At 58.9% G+C, this 15633-nt stretch overlaps 1 protein-coding gene across 1 annotated transcript in view; it reads right to left on the bottom strand.

Annotated features, from left to right (window-relative positions):
* The window catches only part of MEF2D (myocyte enhancer factor 2D), a gene marked incomplete at its 3' end in the record, with an annotated part of 45911 nt that overhangs the window by 30205 nt on the left and 73 nt on the right, over window positions 1-15633 (bottom strand). Inside the window, 1 exon segment of the mRNA XM_076360102.1 lies at window positions 1312-1381.

The following is a 15633-nucleotide window of genomic DNA, read 5'->3' as shown; positions in this document are numbered from 1 at the left end:
GGTATTTAGTTGTGCCCGAAGGAAGCGGACCGGAGCCAGTCCCGTACCAGCACCCGGCACTCTGCCACAGCACCGCGCTCAGCCGAACCACAGCAGGACGGACCTGGCTGAGCCTTCCCAGCCCTGCTCTCCTCCGGCACGCCACGGCCCATCGCTGGCACAAACGGAGCATCACCAAGATACAGCGAGGCCCTTCCACTGTTTTCACTCCGACGCAAGCCTGTGGAGCTGCTATTGGTTTCTATCAGCATAACCGATGGCAAGATGAAGCCCTTGGTCCTGACCTTGCGGAGGAAGCGGTGAATGCTATCCCCATCTCCCAGCACCAAGCCTCCAAACAAACTACCTGCCCCCTCTCCAGCACTTAAAAGCCATCTCAACCCAGCAAAACTGCTCACTAAGCAGCAACGACAGAGTCCCCTCCTTTCAGGAGCTGGGGTCAGATTATTTTTAAAATCTTTCCTTTTATTGATTTCAACATCAGGTACAGAAGATACATTTCACGAAACCGTAGAGCCCTCATAAAACGGGTCCGCGGCGTTGTCTCTACCACAACCTCATTGCAGACAAGGGAGATGCAAACATTTACTGTAACAGCAATAAACAGGCAAAGACGGTCGAGAATGGAGAAAACCTGGACACGGGGCCCTCTCCCAATGGCACCTTATTTCTGGGGAATGGAAGGGACAAAGTAACAGTGGGCTTGGCCGCAAGTCTCATCCACCCAGGGAGGAACCAGGGCAAGAAAACCCTCCTTTGCGCCAACACCCCCATTTTGCAAAAAAAAAACCCCAAAACACCCACAGAGCCCCAAATCAGTGCCATGGCTGCGGCCGGGATCCAGCAGAGCTCTGCCAGGCGGCGAAGCGAAGGGGAAGATGGGCATTGGAGACCCGCAGAGGCACCCGCCGCTGGGTGCGGGGCTGCCCACTGGGCTGCAGGACTTCAGGCAGGTGCCACCTCCCTGCCCCGCACCAGCTTTCGTGTTGCAAGGGGGGGGACTGCCTGGTCCCGCTCACCAGGACCCCCCTGCGCCCGCAGCAAGAGAGGGGTGCGCAGCCAGGCAGGGTGCTCCCTGCCTCCCTGCCGGCACCAGGACCTGCTGCTGCTCCTGACACCGGAGCAGAGCTGTAGGGTCAGATCCTGCACCAATTTGGGAGTCTGAGGCCCTGAGCTGCATCCAGCTGGGGTAACCTCCACGGGGGCCCTCTCCTCACCCCCAGCCCAGAGCAGGGGAGATGCACGGCCCCTGGCAAGCGAACTCAAGGGGGAAGGCAGCGAGAGCCCCAAGGTTGGGATTTCCCCCCCTACCTGCTACGCAGAGTCCTGCATCTTCCGCTCCTGCCAGAGGATGAGCTGCGGCCACCGCTCCTCAAACAAACTGCAAAGAAAAAGCGAGCAGCCATCAGTCTGAGGGGACGGAGGCAAGGACAGGGCTCCCCACACACCCAGTCCGAGCACAGCTGGCCAGAGGGGACAGTGAGGGGCTCCCGGTCCCCGCCGCAGCAGCCCTGGCTGAGGGGACAGGAGCCGGAGGGGTCTCCTCCCGCACTGCCCTGATCCTGAGCATCACTGCAAGGGCCACGGAGGCCGGGTGGGACCTTGCCGGGCTCCTGCAAGGCAACCAGGAATGCAGAGAGCATCCTGGTACCTGGAGGTGGGGATGGGATACGGGAACCTGTGGGACTGCGAAAGAAAGGGGGGAAAAGGAGCAAGAAAGACAGGTATAAAAAGACCAGGGGAAAAGGAACTAAAAAGAGTTCAAGAATTAAAGAAACCATAAAACAAAAATTATCGTTAACGAGGGACGAGATCCAGCCCGGCAGCGCGGCCGGCAGCGAGTCGTTCAAGGTTTCAAGTGAACTTTGCGATCTCTGTGAAGTCCCTCACGCGCGCCCCGCGGGGAAAAGCACCGACCTGTGCGCTCGGATGCTTTTTCCCGGGGAGCACAGCCCGCACGTTTGGCCCAAAGCAGCCCTCGCCGAGAAAAACACGCCGCGGCCCAGAAGGAAACGCGGCTGCTAAATTCATCTCACTCGCCACTCAAAGACGGGAGGTGATCCACGGGGCAAAGCGCAGCGGTTTCAGCCAGCCTTGTGCTGGTCATTCATCTACCGGTGGCCATCACCATCTGGCGTGGGACGGTGCCTCCCCTGTGCAGAGTCCGTCCCTCATGGCGCGCTCCCGCAAGCGAGAGGAACAGCGCTCTCTCCCGCTGTATAAAAGGGAAACTGAGGCACGGAGGCCAGCACCCGGCTCTCCGAACACGCCGTGAGCTCCCGCTCCCGAAGCTGAGCTGCAGCCTCACCCCCGGCGCCTGCAACAGAGCAAGGAATTGTGTTCGGCTTTCCGGCGTCCTCATCCTCCGCTTCAACCACAAAACCAGCCTTCCTCTCCCCGGCTGCCTCCCCTCCCACGGCCAGCTCATTTCCTGACATTACAAAATTCAGCCTGAACAAAGCCGGAGCAAGGAGCGCGTGGCTCCGGCCAGGGCTGCACCTACCCCTTGCCCCCAAGGAGCTGCACCGAGGGGATACCCCAAAACAGCCGGGGTACAAGCGGCTTTCCAGCCTCCCAAGAGCACCAAACCTCGCGCCGCACGGGCTGGGGTCCTGTGGATGGACCGGCCGCAGGGTTTCCCAGCATCGGGACAGACGGACGAGTCTGGCTCCGTCACCTCCACGATGGGAGAGCAGCAGGGACAGGGATAGGGGGCTCCAGCTACTGCCCTGCTTGCACCCACTAATGCCCAGACCAACCTGTTGACCCCCCCCAGGACCACCCCTTTATTTCCCTTAATAAAAAGAGAGCATCCCAAGTGGGGACAAGGACACCCACAGAAGAAGTGTCACCTTACAAGTGCTACACTCCCAGCTGGGTCGAGGGATGATTCTACCTGCGCTTCCACTTTCTGCCTTATCTCAGCTGCCAACTCGGGGGTCAGGGGCTGCTTCTCTGCAAACGAGCCCCCCCATCACAACGGGACCCGCCGGGCTGTCATTAGTGCAAACCCGGGTGTTACCCACAGGGAGCGGGGCCAGGGCCGGCTCCGAGGGATGGAGACGTTAGCGTGAGTGGGACCACCCTTGCACTAAGGGGCTGCATGAGATTGGCACCCATGCCACGGATGCTGTCCCTGGTGTTTAATGCAAAGGGTCTCTCGAGGGGCTCCTGAACACCCCCCAATGGTGTACGAGCCGCTCTTGCTGGTCTCAGCATGGCAGCACCTTGCAGGGCTGGTGGCAGAGCACCCATGCTCCCTGCCACCACCCCGGTGTGGGGACCGGGAACCGCAGGCTGGGCTGGGTGGAGGATGTGTGAACACGTGGCTCAGGTCTGTGCCCGGGGCTGGCTCTGCTCCGGGCAGCTGAACCACCACCTGCCCCGGGGGGCTCGGGGCCGGCTCCGCCATCCCATTGGGATGCAACAGGGGACATGCAGCCAAGCAAGACCTCATACATGGAGTTGACCCTGCTCAGTGGGGAATGCCGGTAGACAAGCCGGGAGCATCCCTGCAGGCTGCAGGACCCCTGCTCGCAGCCCACCTGAACCCGGAGCCGTGCACCCACGGTGCCAGTCCACACGTCGCCGCCACAGGACAGCCGGTACAGCCATGCCAAGCGCCGCTTACACAGACCCTAGCACTGACAGCAAAAATATTCGTGGCTGGTTATTTGCAGTAGCCTACATCCCCAGCTCCCAGAGCCAACTGGGCTGTTATGACGATGACCGTCGGACAACACCTGACTCCATGCAGCCCTCGGCCGTGTCGCGGTCCCCAGATCGTGACAACTAATGGCAATGCGTTTGCCAAGTCACTCCGGCAGACCATCTCCCACCTCACTGCGGCAAGGTGGGAAACCCTGGGGAGGCCAGGATCGGTCTCAGGCTATTTAGCCCGGCAGGCAGCTCTGACACAGCCCACGCACTCCCCTGCAAAGGCCTGATCCCAACCCAGCGCAGGGGCACAACCCAGTGTCATCCGGCTCTGGATCAGCCCCCGAGACAGGGATGGACAGCACGCACGGGCAGACAGTCCAGGGACCACGGTGCACGCAAACGTGAGCTCAAGGGCTTGATCCTCTCCAGCCCCACGGCTCCAGGGTTGCTTCATGCCCTGGCCAAGCTGCACAAGCCACTGCCCTTCGGACCCAGGGGTACATCCAGCACCAGTAAACCCCAGTGAACCCCCAGTCCCCATTCTGCAGTGTTTTGAGCTGGTGCAAAGGAGCAAAGCTCCTACCCGCCGGCGCTCCCGGCTCCCCGTGTCCACCCATGCACATCCTGTGCCCCAGCGGGCGAGCATCCTGGCACGGCTCCCAGAAGCTCTGGATTCTGGGGTATTTCGAAAGGTCACCACCCGACCCACTGCGGCACGGTGAGACCAGGACCGGGTGAAAGGTTGGGGCTGCGCCGTGCCACCGGCAGCACCAAGGGACCCTGCGCAGCCCCCAGGTCTCATCCCCGCGGCACCACCTGCATTCGAAGCCTTTTTGTCTTAAAGAGAGAAATGCTGCCCAGGAAAGGGGAAAAGTATCATGTTTTCAAAAAGCTCTGTTATTTTATAAACTAGGGAAAAAAAAACCATGCAGGGGAGGGATGGAAGCAGCAAAGGCAAGTGAATTCCCCTTTCTAAGTGAAAAAAAGGAGGGGAGGAAAAGGGGGAAAGAGAAGACAGTCTTTTTGTCCAGCTTTCAGACAGAAATGCTGAGCAGACGATAAAATTGTTCCTGTTTGAAAACCGAAGCTTCGGTTTCGCCCAGCGACAAACCAAAACGCCTCAGGGCGGGCTCTGCCTGGAGAGCAGCAGGAAAACCTCCTTGACATTGAGGGGACCTCCTGGGACCCCTCATTTTTTAACTGATGTAGTTGGGCTGGTGCAACCCGCCATGCAAAGGCAGCGGGTGGCTGGTGGAGCTACTGCAACCTGCCTGGAAGGATCCCGGAGGACGTGCAGGGATGGCTCCCGGCGACCACCCTGGGTATCCGCTCAGCTGATGCTCGGCAGCCTCTGCGCCACAGCCAGTCTCTGCTAATACCCCCATATATATATATATATATCCCCAAATATATACAACCCCATATATATACACACCCCTGACTACATCATATATACATGTAACACCCCCAAATAAATAATCCCCCTGAGCCAGCGGAGGAAGGGTCTCAGGCAAAACCCACCCTCGCTGTGCGCAGAAGGCTGGAAGACACTAAATCACTCAAACGAGCTCCCAGCCCCATTATTAGATCAATCACCAGCCAATTAAGCCGCCGGCGTGAGCTCGCCTCGCTACCTCAGCAAGGGAAAGCCTCGCCGTGTCTGGCTTGGCTCGGGGTGCTGGCGTCCCCGGGGTATCCCACAGGGCTACTGCCACGGGGACGTCCGAGCACACAGGGGGGGAAAGTTGGGGGGAGGAGGGGAGATGGAGCGGGGTAAATCATCTGCTCTGGGGCTCCTCCGGGCCAAAGCAGAGCCAAAGGGGCCAAGAGGGAGGCGCAGATTGCGGAGGGGAAGAGCAGCCGACCACAATCTCTCCTTCCCCTTTTTTTGTGTTTCCTCTAGCAACGGGCTCGGGGCCGCAAACATTTGGATGCTAAACCTGAACTTCCCCCTCCCTGGGCTCCCGACCCGGCTCACCACTCCTCTGCCAGGCGCTTGTGGACCCCCACCCCAAACCAGGGCAAACCCCAGACCTCAGTTCCCAGGGCTCTGCCACGTCTGTCTCGGGGGGGGGTCCCAGCAACAGCAAGGATCAGCCCCTAATATCAGCTCCCTGCCCCCCCCCCCCCCCCCAAAAAAAAAAAGACTTTCTCCATTCGTCCAGCCCACGAAACTAAAGCATCTCAGCCATGGCCCGGCCTCCAGTTTGCACCGGCCACTGGGAATATCCCCAGGGCTTAATTAGGCCTGATGAGTCTTTTATGTTTGGGTTTCCTCTGGCTTGCCACTAAGAGGTGGGAAGGGACAAACTGGGAGAGATCCCACTCCAGGCAGGAGCACCGGGCAGGACAGGCTGGCGGTTAAACGCAGCGAAAAACCACAGCTCCCAACTGCCCATCGTGCCGGATCCCGCACCCAAGTCACACCGCCGGCACAGCAACAGGGGCTGCAGAAAGGGAGACGGGAGGAAGGCGGGTGGGAGCCAGGAGGGAGAAATCCACCTCCAGCAGCACGAGGTGCTCAGCTGCCCGGCATGATGGTGCAGGGATGAGCAATGGCACAAGAGCCACGCCGTGCTGAGGACACGTCCACACCGTGCAGAAGGTGCAACCACCACCGGTGCTTCTCCAACACCTGCACAGGGATGGGTTGAAGGTGCCCCAGCTCGAGGTAGGGTGGGAATCACGAGGGGCTCACTTCCCCGCTCCTCCAGGTCACCTTGCAGAGGCTTTGCCCCCACAAAGGGTCCCAGCACGGGCCCCCTGCCCAAATCCAGCCCCTGGACAGGTGCCGGGCGGCTGCTCTCTGTCCCTGCCGAGCCGTGTTCCAGGAAAGGTCACGGCGGCCGAGCATGCGGCACAGCCGCTGCCGCAGGTGTTGCAACAGCGGCCGCCGGCCCTGCCAGGACTTGGGGGACACGGAGGGGGTGCAGGGGGGGTGGTGTGCGTGTGCAACCGTTGGAGCTACCGAGTTTCGCTCTTGCCAGCTGAGTTCCCCCTTGGGCAGCAGAGATGCAGAACCGAAACCTCCAGCTGTATGGACGCAGGCAGGCGGGGGCGGCCGGGAGGCGCAGGAGGGCTGGGGACCGGCCCGGGTTTCAGAGCAAAGCCACGCACCATGCCACACCGATGACCAAGGGATGGTGGGGGGACTGGGGGAAGCATGGGACAAGGGACAGATGCAGGGGACTCCGCTGGCTCGCAGCACGCACCCTGCTTCTGCCCTCTCTGCACAGCTGGGCCACCCATCTCCTTGCACCCAGCACATCTGGCAGGAGCAGAAATACCCCTCGGTGTGCGGGTGCCTACACCTGGGCAGGCTCTGGTTTGCATGTCCCCCCTCCGAGAGCCCGTCCAGGGGCTGACACTGCTGCAGGACGTCCCCACGCATTGGCCAAGTGCCTATCAGTAGGACCATGACTGCCCGCACAGGGTGGTTCTACTGCCTCACAGCACCGCCTGCTCCTCCCAGAGCAGGGAAACTGAGGCACAGAGAGGGGAAGCAAAGAGCAGAGCTGGAAACACAAACATCCCCCTGCCCAAATCCCAATTACCTTCCCCTGAGCAAGCCCCTCACCTCCCTCCTTGTCCCATCCTGCTCAACCACCAGCGCCAGGAGGACCCCGAGCCTAAAACAACCCCAAAACACCCGAGGACATCGCGGGGGCTCCCATGAGAGCCCAGGGATGCCAAGATGTGGGTGCCCCATACCCCAAGCACCCAGTTCTTGCCCTCGTCCCGGTGATGGAGGCAATGCTTCGGGCCACATTGCCACCTGCTGGCACCAGCCCTGGGGCCCGACGGCACCAGCTAACCTGGCCGCAGGCATCTGCACCTTCCCCTATAGAGACAGCAGTGGCTCTGCAGGTGCTGCACCGGGCACCGGGCAGGTGAGCAGGGGTATGGGTACGGGTACAACCGGCCGCTGCCACATTTGATTGGAACAGCCGCTGCTTGCTTTCCTTAACTAATTTTATCTGACTTCATGGCAGCCGGGATGGTGCATGTGCAAACCCATCCCAGAGGTGCCAAGAGGGGCTGCGGCTGCCCCCACCCTGCTCATGTCCCCCAGTACCCGCCGGGGCATTGCATGAGAGGCCCCAGGGATGCAGGAGGCTTTACAGCAGCAGCAAAAGCTACTCCAGATTTGCAATTCCAGCTCCTGCCGGCATTTCCAAGGCAGAGGTAAAGCAGAGAAGGCACCATCAGCCATTTTGCCCCCCAGACTCCCCCTACGCCCCACCAACGCCACGGATCTGATTCTCACTCGTCTTTCAAGCCACGCTCTCCTTTCTGTAGCATGGTGGGGACAGATCCTCCGCCACTGCTTTGCAGCCACTTCACATCCACGTAAAACCCCACGCAAGGCATAGGGGGGGATGCAAATCCCGCCGGTGCGCACGCTGACATACACTGGCAATTTATCACCGACACTTCACGGCCACTGGCCGACGCAACCGCCCACAGATGACAAGAGTGGAGCCGGAGGAAAATCAACACCGAGTTTGGTTCTTCAACACACACGTCGGCACCCACCAATGTCTCTGGAGGGCGGCAGGTCTGGGGGTGTGCCCTGGCAGGGGCAGCGGGTGCAAGGACCCAGGCAGGTGATGTTGGAAGGGACCCCATCCGCAACCCCATCCCAGTGTGCCAGGGCACACATCTGTGCACGCATCGGCACGCTTGGGCATGCATCTGTGCCAGCCTGGCCCATGCCGTGGCCCCATGCCAGGCAGGGCTCACGTGTTGACGGCAACGACATGGACCCGCGTGAAGGGCTCATGGACGGCGCCAGGAGTTGCCGCGCGCATGCCCGACACGGGCGAAGCACGTGGGGTCCTGACAAACGGGTGCCAGCTCCCCTCGCCCCCCTGTTTGGGAATGCCCCCCCCCTTGGGCAGGTCCCCAAGGACCCCAAGGGAGTTTGCCCAGGCTGATGCAGCACTTGCCCCCACCCCGAGCCCGGGAACCCGGCTGGGCTGGGTGCCCCCGTGCCCGCTGGCGTCAAGGCCGGCCAGCCAGCACAGCCCCAGCCCCGGCTCTGCGAGGCAGGTCCAAACTCCAGGGCCACCGGGTGAGGTGTGGCGAGACAGGGCTGTGCGCCAGCATGCGCCGGAGCCGGGCGGGAGGGAGGATGGGAGAAAATCATAATAATTAAGAGCAAAGCCCAGACCCCTCACCGCCGTGCTCTGCTGTCGCCTGAGTCAGCAGCCGCCGGCCCCGGGGACATTTTGCATCGCCGCAGCCTCCCCCGGGCAGCTCGGGTGGCCACCGGCGGCTCAGCCCGTCCTCTCCCCATGGAAACCAAACAAACACGTTCACCCAAGTCCAAAACCTCCAGCCCATCCGTCTCCCCGCTCTGACAAACAGTGGCAGGTCCTAAGTCACCTCCCGGCTGCGATTAGGCAACACATTGGGGTGGCAGAGGGCTCTCGTGGGGTGGGCTGGGGAAGGCGAAAGGGACTGCCAGCTGGCCCCCCAAAACCTCATGCAAACACGATTGCAAATGCAGAGGGAGGAGGTGAGCACTCGCTAGGAAGGAGGACCAGGCAAACCTCCGCGTGCCCCTCGCTGCTGTCCCGCACCCCGGGGAATGGGGATTGCCACCATGCCGGAAAATCCCAGCCCAGCTCCGTGGCCCTTGCTGGAAGCCGAGAGCTTTTTTTAAACCTGCTTATAAGGGTGACTTGCAAACAAGAAAGAAAAAGGCCCTCCTTGTGCGGAGGAGAGATGGCTTTGTGGTCGAATGTGGGACGCCTGGGAGATCGGCATTTAATTCTGGGTTGTGCTACAGACCCTCCTGTGTGATCTGAGCTAAGCCGACCACGGCCAGGGGCTGCTGCCACCTTCCAGGCACGCAGCACCTTTCAACAACCCCTCCTCACCTTGCTGCCCCAGCACCCAGCCTGCCGGTGACAGCCACCAACACCAGCACCCACCATCGCTTCCAGACGAAACCCCTGCAAGGGGCTAGAAAACCAGCCGGCGCAGCCGCGACCCGAGCAGGAGCCAGGGCTGCTCATCCCCGAAAAGCAAAAAGGGGGTTCGCCCCCGAGCCGGTGTGCAAACCCCGACCCCTTGTGCAAACTCTTTGGGCCAAAAGGCAAAGCACTGATCCGGCAGCCGAGCGTGGCTCCACGCTGGCTGCAAAGCCGGAGTTGCATCCGGAAAAGCGGGAGCCACATCCTGATGGAGTGAGCCCCTGCCACCCGGCAGCCTCCAAAAACCCAGCAGGGAAAACCCCGAGCCAGAGAATAAAATCAGCCCTGGGGTTACCTGAATCTACAGGTTCAAGCCCCAAAACCCCTTGTATCCTCATCGAATCTCCGCGGGGAGGGCGCCTACTCCCCAAATTTTAGATCCACTTTTTTTTTAAAAAAAAAAAAAAAAGATTAAAATATTTCTCTCCGGCGAGGTGCAGAGAAACACTTGCACATTCGGTGCCGCTGTCAGCAACTCCTACACTGCCCCCCACGTATGCCGCTGCAAGGGGAAAGCAGAAGGGGGATTTTATAGGCACCTACAGAGAAAAAAAGAAGATCTCTGTGTAATTTGGTTAACCAGTCAACCGAGCAGCACGAATCCGTAGGAAACTGCCCTGCCGCTCCCCAAATGACTCGGTCCCCCTTGGGGCAACGGAACCTCCACGGCCGGTGCAAGCATCACCTCCCGGCACCTCCCTCTGATGGATCCGCTCCGATGACCCTTGGAAAAATCCCAAATCCCAAACGCAACCCCCAGTATGAACATGCCAGCACCGGCAAACGCAAAAAAAAGGGGTTTATCAAGTCTTGCAATCACCGGAAAAACTCTTGGTGCTGCAAAAGGGGACCTGGCAACGGCACCGTGAACCTCAGCATCCTCAGTGCTTTTTCCCCTTAAAACCCCAGCCCCGCAGTCCTGTAATTTAAAGCGAAAATCACAGCGTTCAGATTTAAAAGGGAGGGAAGAGAAGCAGCTCTCTGGCCTAGGAGCCAATTAAAACAAATGGAAAGTGTTTTGCTTTTTAATCTCGTGATTTTTTTTAGCTAATCCCTCCATTGGAAAGGGAAGATTGGCTCGTCAGTGGGATGCTGCCGGGGGGATACAGCACGAGCCCTGGCCGGAACGGCAACTTGAGCCCTTGCTCTCCATTCCTGTCCTTTTTGGTCGTATTTATCCTGACTTTTTCTCAGAATTACTGTACGGGGGTAGAGAAACAATAGCAGAGCTTTGGGAAACTTTTTAACACAGGATTTTGCTGTATTTCTCTCTCTCTTTTATGAAGAGGGGAGTTTTCTATTTTAAAAATACTCTTTTCACTTTGAGTTTTTCACCGGTTTGCGCAGGAGGGTTCAGAGGCAGGAAAACCCTCCCCAGCCCCAGCAGACCCCTCTGCTCCCGTTTGCTTTGCCCCTTCTTGGGAGAAAAGCGGGGTCCTATTCCTCACCTGGCTGGAGACCGCAGAATCATTTAGGTTGGAAAAGACCTTTAAGACCATCAAGATGATGCTTTTTCTGCTGCAAAGGCAGCCCCGCTCCCGGGAAATTCATAAAAATTGGAAGTTTTAGAAGTGGAAAGGACCACAAACACCCAGGAATGGGGTTTGTTTCCTTCTCCAGCCCCGGGCAAGACTTTGGACGGGATGCAGCAGAAGGGGAAAACAAGACCCAGTAGCCCAGAAGAAGAAGGGGCTCTCCTCGCCCCCTGCCGCCGGGGCAGCGTCTGGCAGCACACCAGAGGCAGGAGCCGGTTTGAACCTCCTCGCCAATCCAGACAGACTCATCCATTCCCCCAAGCAAGAGGAGAGCCGGAGCAGGGAGGAGGTCGTCGCATGCCATGCCCAGAGCCCATAAATTAGAGCAGGGAAAAGAGTTGCATTTGCCCTATTTCTTATCTGCTTGGAAATTGCACCGCTTTCCCAGCTGCAAAGGCAGCTCTGTTCCCAAGAATTTCAGCAAAGCCGTGACCTCTTTCCAGGATCGTACAGTATATGGTGGCGGGGAGCCAGGGCTAATTATAGGCACAGGAAAAGGGGAGAGAAGCGTTTGGAAAAGCTCTACCTTCCCAGCATCGGGGAGCGGGGCGGCGTGGCCCCGGCTGAGCCCCACAGCGGGAGCACCCCAAAGGGCTGCAAAACCCAAGGCAAGGAGACCGAAGCCCAGGGACCCGGCGCTCCTGGACATCACTATTCCCCTTTTCTGGAAGGATAAAAGCCAGCACAAATCACGGCTCATGACGCTCCCCAATTCCTACGCGCTCTGGTGAAGAAGGGAAGGCCCACGGGGGGAGCAGGACCCACCGCTGCTCCGGCACAGGCTGAGCATCGGCACGAGTACCGCACTGGCTGCAGAAAGAAATGCAGCAAGAACCAAAGTCACTCAGTCCTACATCGGGAATCTTAGCGTTTAGGGTTCCCTGCGGAGACCCCATCTTCTATAGCCAAGCGGTGCCACAAGCCCCTCACCGTGCCCTCGTGCCCCGGCAGCTGCCAAAAAGCACGACCTGCAGAGATGCTCCGCAACCTGAAGGCAAATAAATGTGCATTAAACTTTAAACACCAGCACACGCTCTCGAGCAAGCCGCATGAAATTGTAGAGCCTGGTTCATTTTTGTTTGCTGGGCAACGTCAGAGGAGTCACCCCGCTCCTCCTGACCCCACTGTATCTGGCATGTAGAAGCAGATGAGGACACGTTAACATACGTGACTGCGAGACCTTCCAGCAAAGAGGAGGTTGGACAGGAAAGCACTAAAACAGGCAGCAATTTTTTAGCCACCAAGCTACTCCTCTTCAGAGCCACGTTTCTACACCAAAACAAAAACCAGGGAAGATAAAAATCCCACCTAATTTTTTTTTTTTTTTGGGGGGGGGGGGGGGGGAAGGCCAGGAACCCTCTCGCTTGCCGCAATGGTTTTCATTTTCCACCAAATAAAACTGAGTCTCAACTCCGGCTGCTCGCTTATCCCCCTGTATGCTCGCTTCCTTGTTTGCCTGCGCATGTGGGAATGTGTGGGTGTGCGGTTTTTGTTTTGCTTTTTGCAATCACTCTGCAGACCATCTCCTGATGTCTTGCAGATCGCAGCCTGCAAGGCAAGCGTGCTCGATTATCCGGCGAGACAGACTTTCCACCTCTCTGGCTTTAGACTCGTGCGAGGCCGCTCTCCCTCCTCCAAAGCAGCTTCCAAAAACAGGGCTTGCAGGTATCCTGACCCCCTGGGTGCTGCAGAGCTGTTGCCGTCACCCAGTCACCCCAAGAAGGTCCCTGCATGTGGGGGAAGGATGCAAAAGCTGGGTGCTGCGAAGGGAAGCGTGGCTGTGCCAGGACAGGCCGGGGGAGCCAGCGGCACGGAGCAGCAGGGCACCAGCTCCAGCCTCCCAGCAGGAAAGCGGCCGCTCACTAAGGGAAGGAATCCGCCCGCGGCACGCCGGGTCCAACCGATGCCCTTTTTAAGGCTCCTGAGGCAGTGGGAAGGGGGTTAAGCGCACACGGAGCTCGCCCTCCTCCTGGCATGCCGTTCAGGGTCACCTCCCGCAAGCTTGCTGGATAACCCCGGCTGAAACCTCGCCCTTGGCACCCGGGTCCGCTGCAGCAGGGGCACTCAAAAATGCTCCTAAGGAAGACCTAGCCTCAGTGCAAACAAAAACCAGCTCTATTTTACATTAACCCCCCCACACACACACACACTGAGACCCCAGATGGGCACATCCAGTGGTGGAGGGGAAGAAAAACAGAAACAATGTCCCCACAGTCCGCACCAAAGACACCGGGACCGCAGGCGCCTAAGCACCCGCTCCTGCTGTCACCCACTCCTCTTCAAGCAGCCAAAACTGGTGGGACCAGGATGGAGCAGCAGGCACCCATCCCTGCAGGGCAGAGCCCACCTCACCTGGGCACCCGGTGCTGCCGGCACATCCCGGCGGAGCACGTGGAGCCGGCAGGCACGACACAGCCCCTTCCCGCCCCAGCTCTGCGGGCGATGCCGCCACACACGGCTCTAAGCCCTAACGGGATAACAAGCTCACAATGAGATCCTAATGAAGGATTAGCGAAATACAGTTTAAAGAGATTAAGGCTGGGTGCAGCACTGAAACTTTTTTATTTATTATTTTTTTTTTGCGAGCCTGGCAGAGGCGAGACCTGGATTTCAGCCCCTGCCAACACGGAGGGAGCTGGCATTCACCGCCGGCTCCGGCGACTCGGGATGGTTTTTCCGCTGCAGTCGTGCAAAGAGGGGCCAGGGCTGCAAAAAGGATGGAGGAACGCAAAAAAAACCCCGCTCATGGCGCCTGAAAGCCCTGCCCCAGGCGCTTTAAAAGCGAGCCAGAGGCTTCCTTCATCTCTCCCCTCCCACACCAGTCCCTTCCCATCTGCATCCCAGCTGCGCTCGGCATGGGGAGCGATGCTCTCGGTCCTGTTCATAATGACTGTTGATGTTATCTGCCCGAGCCGGAGCCTTCCAAGGAGCCCCGGGGAAGCAGGTACTCAACTCTCATTCAGGGAAAGTTATTAATATTAATTTCTTGGCTCTACACAAACAGAGCAAGAAGTCAGCCCTGGCCTCGAAGAGCTCGGTGTGACTGCCAGCCCCACGCGCTCCGAAAGGTCAGGAGTCTGGTTCGCCCCCAAATCAAACGATGATGTTTTAAAATAGAAAGCAACACATCTGGGGTTGCTTTTTGGGTTTTCTTGGCCACTCGTATTTTTCCTGCAACCACAAACACCAGAAACTTTATCCACCCAAGAAAGGGCAACGTGACTCTCATCCCATCACAGGAATCCAGGAGCTGGGAATTCGTTAAACCAGCCCCAAGACCAGTAACGCCCGGGGATGAACGGGCGAGCAAGGCTGGCACAGAGCAGGCAGTGTGTTCGCTGGCAGGGATCGGCTCGTCCCATGGGCAGCGGGGGCGACCCCTCGAAGCCCACCCCTAATTTCAGCTGAGTCGTCCAAAGCCACGCGACGAAAGGGAGGTGGGGAGGGGATCTGACAAACATCCCTGTCGAGAGACTACAAAACAAATCAAATGAAGATGTTTGGAGCGGATCCAGATGTTTACTAGTGACGCACATGGAGGTATAAATAATTATCCGGTAGGAATTTTGTTCACAGGCAGCTCTCCCTTATCTAATCAGATCTCGGTGCAATGAAGCCCCGGACCCCCCCACTTAAAAAGTCTTGAGAAAACCAGATGCAAAATAAAAAAACCTCACTAGGGACACCAATTTAATCCCATTAATCACTGGACATTCGGACCAGAGCTGCCAGGACTCAGATCTCATCCAGGCACAGCTCTAGGAGGGAGGATTTTTTCCCCCCAGCGGGAGCACTGGCGGAGGGCCGGATCCTGCGCGAGGGTGCGGAGCGGGGCCGGGGAGGCAAACCCTCGCACCCTGCCCCATGCACGGCACCGGCTGCAGGTAAGGCGGCATCTGCGGGGACAGGAGCCGGCCATGGCATCGGCCGGACCCCTCCACCCCGGCGTGAGGAGCTCGCCGGCGGCTCTCGCCTGTAAAAAACCAGCTGCTTAAAATACACTCGTGAACAAAAACCTCCCTTGTCCGGCTGCGCGTTACCGACCGGCGACTTCAGAGCCCAAACGCTGCAATTACCTAAAAATAAATGGACCACAACCCCCGAGACGCCGAAGAGCAGAGGGGGATGAAGATGGCAGTGAAGGTGCCCTGGCAGCACCAAGCCCAGCAAGCCGGAGGGACCGCAGCCGCGAGTGAGGGTCGCGGCATCACCAGGAAGCCCAAAGGGTTCACATGCGACCGAAAAACAGGTAGAAAAAAGGCTTTAAGAGCTCAAAAAAACCCCACCTGAGCTGAGTTTTCCCGGCCATTAGCATCACCCAACCCACCGCCGCTGCCGTGGGAGGTGCCGGCACATCGAGCAGCACCGCCGTCCCCCACGCCAGCAGCCCTCGCCCCGCCGCCCCCCCACCAGCATCGCCGATGGTTTTCCAAAAATTAAACCAACCCACCGTAGGC

This window comes from Aptenodytes patagonicus, chromosome 26 (assembly GCF_965638725.1).
Source record: "Aptenodytes patagonicus chromosome 26, bAptPat1.pri.cur, whole genome shotgun sequence".
NCBI classification, from domain to species: Eukaryota; Metazoa; Chordata; class Aves; order Sphenisciformes; family Spheniscidae; genus Aptenodytes; species Aptenodytes patagonicus.
This window is presented reverse-complemented; position numbering and strand designations above follow the sequence as displayed.